A 7,275-nucleotide genomic window follows, 5' to 3' on the forward strand; every position below is an offset into this window, starting at 1 on the left:
TGGAAATTGGTTCACCCTATAGGTGACCTCTCACTAATTTGCGCCTGCGCAAGGAGTGGGCGGGAGACCTCAGATGTTCAGACAGATGTGGAAAAAGTAGCCAATGTGATGCGAAGCGTGTTAGACCCCAAGGGACCACCCTGTAGAGGCCGATGCAACAACTCCAGCTCACACTGAAAAGAAAGGAATGGGGGAAACCCCTTTTTTTTTTATGTGGTGGTGGGACAAATTGAAATTTATAAAGTTTTATTTTTTATATTTTGCACAAATTAGAGTTCATAAAGTTCTTTGTTTTTCTTTTTTGGTCACTTCCCCTACCAATAAACACAGAGAACAAAAGTGTATTTACATCATCTCCCCTTTCCTTCTTTCCCAACCAGTTAAAATTGGGATTATGTTGAGGTCTTTGAAAGATAATTTGTAAGATCATAGATTTAGATCTTAGAAAGTCATTAAGTCCATACTTTCATCTTACAGATGAAGAAATTGAGGCTTAGGTAGGCCCAGATATTTACCTACAGCAAACAAGTATTAAACTACATAGGGTTTGAACCCAGGTCCTTTCCCTCCAGCTCTATAGCCTACTGTCCATGACTTTTAAGTATTTGTGTGTGTGTGTGTATGAAAGAAGGAGAACTATATATTGCAACTATTATCTATATCTACCAATAACTATCTTTCAGTGAAATTGTCTTATTTTGTAATCCTTTGTGGGTAGCTAGTGTTAGGGTCCGTTTGGAAGTCCAAAAGGAACAGAACAGACGATGCAATCAGCACAGAGAGGTACTTTATTGTAACACACTTTCACACGCGCAGGGAGGAGCCCAAAGGGAGTTCCTCCCCGAAGCAATTTCCAAGGCAAACTTGGGGCTGACCATGGAACTCACTGAGGGTCAATGTGGTTATCACACAGGGTGGAGGGGTCAATGTGGTTATCACACAGGGTGGAGGGGTCAATGTGGTTATCACACAGGGTGGAGGGGTCAATGTGGTTATCACACAGGGTTCGTTGGCCTAGTTCCCTTTCACTAGAAGGCTCTGAAGTCTGCCCAAAACACTAGTCACTTACTTCTCTCTGACTCATCTGGAAAATGGGGCTGATGATAGCCCTTAACTTAAAGGTGTGTGGTGGGGATCAGAATGAATTAACATATGTATAAACTCTGCAAACCTTAAAGGTCAAGATAAAGTGTTGGCTCTTTTTATTTTATTTTATAGATTTAAAAAGATGATTCATAGAAAAGGCTCTATCTACAGGATTCCCCACACTACACAAGAGTTGAGTCTCTGTTATAAAGGAACAAGCATTGGATTTAAATGGAGTCAGCACATCCGAGTTTCAGGGGACCCTCCCCAGCCCTGGGTCTTTGGACAAACCATTTCTCTGCTTCAGCTTTAGTTTCCTCATCTATGAAAATGGGGGTGATAGTCCTGGTACGGCCCAAGCCTACTGAAATAATCCAGGGTAAGTAATTTGTAAATGTGAAAGCCCTCTTAGAGGATTTAAAGCTGGAAGCACCTTGGTTTCACAGTGCTAGGACTCAAAATGAAGGGCCTTTGAATGGAAACCCATTGCTTTCTGCATCTCACTTAATTCAATTCTATCTCCTTTTCCCTCTGTTTCCCTCAGAAGGTTTAATGCATTGCTGAGCAAAAAATAGAGCTTTGATAATTACTGACTGATGGCAGAAAGAAGGAAGGTGATGACATTTTTATAAATCATTCCTTTTTTGCGGGGGAGTCAATACTTAAAGTTTCACCAGTGTATGGAATTCTATGGAGTGAACTCTTCACCTAGTTATTGACTTCTCTTCTGCACAGAGTGAGGAAGGAGGGTGGGTGGTCACTGAAAGGCTAAGCAATTTTCCTTTGGTCTTACAGATTGGGTAGTGGGTATTTATTTGAGGGAATAGTTGAACCCAGTTCTTTCTGGTTCCAAAGCTCCTGCCTCTTGTAAAAATTGCTCTATATCAATGAAAACCATAGTGGATTGATGCGATGGAAGGGCATCCTCTAAAATGTTATGGCAATGAATAGAGATAAGCAGTTGGATGTTAAAATAGGGAGCTAATAAGAACTTTCTGACCTTTAGGTCAGATAGAGGCTTAGGTCAGAAGCTTCGTTCTTGGTGAACAAGAAATATTGGTTAATAGGTTTAATGCTTCTTGGTGTCACTTAGTTGGTTGACCATTCGGTAGTCCAAAGATCTTGATGCTTCTAGGAGGGTTCTTTCTTTCCTTTATGCTATGCATTTAAAAGAAGGGATCCATGCTTTACCAGGCTGCCTACCCAAAGGATCTATGACATAAAAAATTAAAAGTCACTGCTTTAGATTAAATGGGAAAAGCCCTGGGAAATCATTGAATGAATTGCAGTGATATTGCATAGGAAATCTGTTCCAATTTGGTAGGCACTGGAAAAATCAGGGAGGTAGGCCAAAACTAAGCATATTTGTGTAAGCAGAGAGAATAAAGAATCAATGATGGCTGGGGAAGTGGGTGAGGAAAGTGGTAGAAGAGAGGAGACCTAGGACTTAGTCTGTCAGATAGGTAAATGGTTACAGATAGAAAGGCAGCTAGGTAGCACAGGGAATAGAATGCAGGCCTAGAGTCAGGAAGACCTGAGTTCAAACCCAGCTTCAGATATTTATTAGCTGTGTGACCCTGGGCAAGTCACTTAACCCTATTTGCCTCAGTTTCCTCATCTGTAAAAAGAGCTGGAGAAGGAAATGGCAAACCAGCCAAGGAAACCTCAAAGAGGGTCCCAATGAGTTGAATAGGACTGAAAAACAACAGAACTATGTGCTAGATGTAAGATGACCTGGAGAAAGAATCCAGTATCTTTGCCAAGAAAACCCCCCCAATGTGGGGAGCTGGACACAACTAAACAACAACAGATAGAAAAGACCATAAAGCCCAGAATGTCAGAGCTGGAAGGGACTTTAGAAGAGGGCATGGCAGAGCTGGGAGAGGCCACAGGAAGACACAAGGACAAAATGTCATGTAGAGAAGGCTCTTAGAAAGAATTGAATCCAAGCCCCTCTTTTTTACAGGAGAAGAAACCGAGGTCCAGAGATAGCTTCAGCCAAGGTCACCCAGCTAGCCAGTGGCAGGTGGAGGTAGAGAAATGGTTGCTAACTGTTGTTTTCATTGAGTGTTGAGCCCTTGAGAGGGTGGAATCACTTCTCACCAGCGACAAACGGCCTACATATTCACTGCGGCTCTTTCCTAGTGACAGCAGCAATATTTCACATGCAGGGCTCATCTTAATCATGCCCAGCTGAGGTCCATTTTTCATTCTGCCTGGAAAACTTACACGTTCTCTGGAGTTTAGTCTCTCCAGGAAGCATTTTGCATCACACAGAGTCGAGACAGATGGTAGCGCGTTGTCAAAGCTAAAAACAAGTTCTAAAGCGTCTCTGTGAATGTGGCCAAAGCTGACCCTTGGGAATAAATATGGGCCCTTATCTCATGGCCTGAGAACAGACGGTATCCGAGACGGGAGGGGACTCAGAATAAGGCATGTAAGAACTGGGAGAGAACTTAGAGCAGGGAATTATTTGCTATAAGGCAGGAGTTCTTAATGTGGGCTCCATTGCCCATGTACAGATTTCAGGGGGCTATGAAGGATGGGAAAAACATTCGACTGATGATGAAGGGTCCTTTTGGATTTTAGTGTAAGATTCTATGAGTTGTCTGGTGGGTCACACTGAGTGGGAAGATTTGAATTCAGGTCTCCCGAGTCCAAATTAAGTTTCTTTCTACTTCACCATTCTGCCTGTCAAGGCAATTCCTTCTTTTGGGCTTTTGCTGGAGTCTTAGGTAAGGGAATTCTCAAGAGAATAGCTCCCAGGCGTGAGACCCTCAGGAATGTCACTCCAGAAGCTATTCATTCCTAATGTATTTTATCCAAATTTTATTCATTGAAATAGATGACTGATTATTCTTTAAAAAGTGAAAGATGTCATTATTTAAATTATTTTTAATGGGGTGGCCCGGTGGGTCAGTGGATTGATAGCCAGGCCAAGAGACAGAAAATCCTGGATTCAAATTTGATCTCAGATACTTCCTAGCTGTGTGGCCCTGGGCAAGTCACTTAACCCCCATTGCCTGCCCCTTACCATCCTTCTGCTGTTTCAGTTGTGTAAGAAGAGAAAATTCCTTTCACCAGAGCTTCCTGAATCATTGAGGAGTCAGCTGATTGACCCAGGGGAATCACACCAAGTATGTCAGAAGTCAGATTTGGATGGATTTTCCTGAGTCTGAGGCCAATTTTCCTGCTTTTGCCATTATTTCCTAATGAAATCCACAGAACTCTTGAGATGGAAGGTGCTGAAGGGGGCCAGCTAGTTCTTAATCCCCATTTCATAGATAAAGAAACCCAAGTCCCAGAGTCGTCCGGTTTCTCGTAAAATCATAAACTAAGAGCTGGAAGGGATGATGGAATCAGACATTTTAATCAAGATGGACCTTGAAGGCCATCAAGCTCAAACCCCTCCTTTTGTAGATGAAAAAGCCAAACCAACGATTCCACAGAGCAGTTATGTGACTTACTCAGGTTCATAAAACTAGTAAGCATCTATAGTTGTATTTGAACCTGGGTCTTCCTGACTCAGACACTTACCAGCTGTGTGATCCTGAGCCAGACATCTTCCTTCAGTCTCCTTTTCCTCATCTATAAAATGGGGATAATAATAACACCTACCTCCTAGGGTCAAATGAGGTAAGGATCAAATGAGATGCTAGTTGTAAAGTGCTTTGCAAAGAGAGAAATAAATCCCAACTTGTATTAGTGTTTATTTTATTAATATATAACAATGTATTATATATAACTAGTATATAATACATTGTTATATATTAATATAATATAAACATTATGTGATATATCATATAATATTAATATGAAACATAAAATATGTTATTTTAAATTCTATTTTAATTATTATATTATTAATAAATATATTATTTCTCATGTAATATATAGCATTGTAGAATATATTATATATTATATATAGCAATCATTACTATAATAATCACACAAATTATTACTATAGCAATCATTCTAATAAATATTAATAATTATACATATGGACAATATTATTCTATGATTAATAATTATATAGGATAACATTTCCTACCCATTGTTAATTATTAATAATTAAATACTATAATATTATTCCATCAATGATTAATAATCACATACTATACTATTCTACCAACTATTAATAAATGATATATACTATAATAATATTCTATCAACTATTAATAATTATATACTATCATATCATTCTATCAATTATTAGTAATTATATATTATGGTATTATTCTACCAACTATTAATAATGATATAGAATAATATTCCCTACCAATTATTAATAATTACACATACTATAATATTGTTATTAATACTACAATAATACTTCCCCATTGACTATACCCATAGACTACCCCTGCTACCCAATAATAAACACTTTACACACCATGCTCTTGCCTTGGTAGTGTAGTTTGATTTCAGACGCAGGCTGCAATCCCAGTTCTGGGCGACCTGGGCAGGTGTCTTCCCCTCTCCCGGCCTCAGTTTCCTTCTCCTCAAAAAGAGGGAGCGGGGTCAGAATCCAGAGATCTCAATTCCCTTCCTTGATCCTCAAATCCTCGCTTGGGCATTTCATGTAACGTGCCATTCCAGGCATGGTCACAAGAGGGCAGCCGCAGCTGAGGAAACCTTCGCCCGCAAACCAGCGATGCCTGATGGTCCTAGCTAAACCTTCCTTGATTTTCTTTCCTTCTATGACTTAAGCTGAACGAATAATCTTTCTCGAGCCATCTGCCAGCCGCTTTAAGAACCCACTCCATTTCTTCAGCAGAGCTCCAAGAGCCTCCTTCTCAGCAGAGTTGACTTTTAGGGTGCTCTGCCTTCCAGGATCCCAGCAAGATCCTGGAAACGCTTGCTGCTCCTGGAGGTGGGCCGGAGGAAACCATTCTGATAATGGACTTGATAATGGCCACTCCGCTGGCCCCTGGGTGCTTCCCCACCGACCTCGGGGGCCATGTTTCCTCCTCATGCCTGTCTGTATTCCTCTGACCATCTATATCCTTCCATGCCCCTTGGTGGGTCCTAAAAGGGCTCAGATGATAGTGGATGGCCACAGCTGTGCCCAGGCAATCTCAACAAAGGTAGATTGGGCTTGGTGGCCTTCCTGTCTCCTTTTCTTTTTGTCCATTCTTTGGTTCTCCTGCCTTCTTTGGGCAGAGCCCTTTGGTTTAGACCTAACTCTTTTCCCCACTCAGGTCACCCATTAAAAATATAGTTGTCTGGGAGGCAGTTGGGTGGTGCAGTGGATTGAGAGCCAGGCCCAGAGACGGGAAGTCCTGGGTTCAAATATGACCTTAGACATTTCCTAGCTGTGTGGCCCTGGGCAAGTCATTTAACCCCCACTGCCTAGTTCTTACCTCTCTTCTGTCATGGAACCAAATCACAATATTGATTCCAAGACTGAAGGTGAGGGTTTAAAAAACAAACAAACAGGGGGCAGCTGGGTAGCTCAGTGGATTGAGAGTCAGGCCTAGAGATGGGAGGTCCTAGGTTCAAATCTGGTCTCAGACACTTCCCAGCTGTGTGACTCTGGGCAAGTCACTGGACCCCCATTGCCTAGCCCTTACCACTCTTTTGCCTTGGAGCCAATACACAGTATTGACTCCAAGACAGAAGGTGAGGGTTTAAAAACAAACAAACAAACAAACAAACAAACAAACAAACAGAAAATATAGTTGTCTGGTAGGGAGGCAGAAAGGTGAGTTGGAAATTGTGCTGGATTGGGAGAGAAAAGTCCCAAGTTTAAATCTTGATTCTGCCTCTTATTGCCTGTTTGAGTGAAGGCCAGTCACTCCAATTTTCTGGGTTTCTTTCCTCTTATGTAAAATGAGGAGATTGGACTAGATGGTCTCCAAATGCTTTGAAATTCTAAATCTGTGACTGGTAGCAAGGATACAAGGACTCAGCCCAATCACCTCATTTTCAGGTGGGGAAATTGAGGCCCCCTATTAGCACCACCCAAAAATGATCATAGGATTATAAGAGATCCTTAGGGATAGATTGATGATTGGGTGATGGATGGGGAAACTGAGGCTTATTGAGGCAAAGGGGCTTATCCACGGTGATAGAGGCAGTAAGAAGCAGAGTTGATATTCAAATTCAGAACATTTAGTCCTGGAGAGGCCAAGTGACTTGTCCAGTGGCAAGGTTTGAAACAAGGTTCTTGACTCCAGAGCTTGGGAG

Source organism: Monodelphis domestica, chromosome 5 (genome assembly GCF_027887165.1).
Source record: "Monodelphis domestica isolate mMonDom1 chromosome 5, mMonDom1.pri, whole genome shotgun sequence".
In the NCBI taxonomy this organism is placed as follows: domain Eukaryota; kingdom Metazoa; phylum Chordata; class Mammalia; order Didelphimorphia; family Didelphidae; genus Monodelphis; species Monodelphis domestica.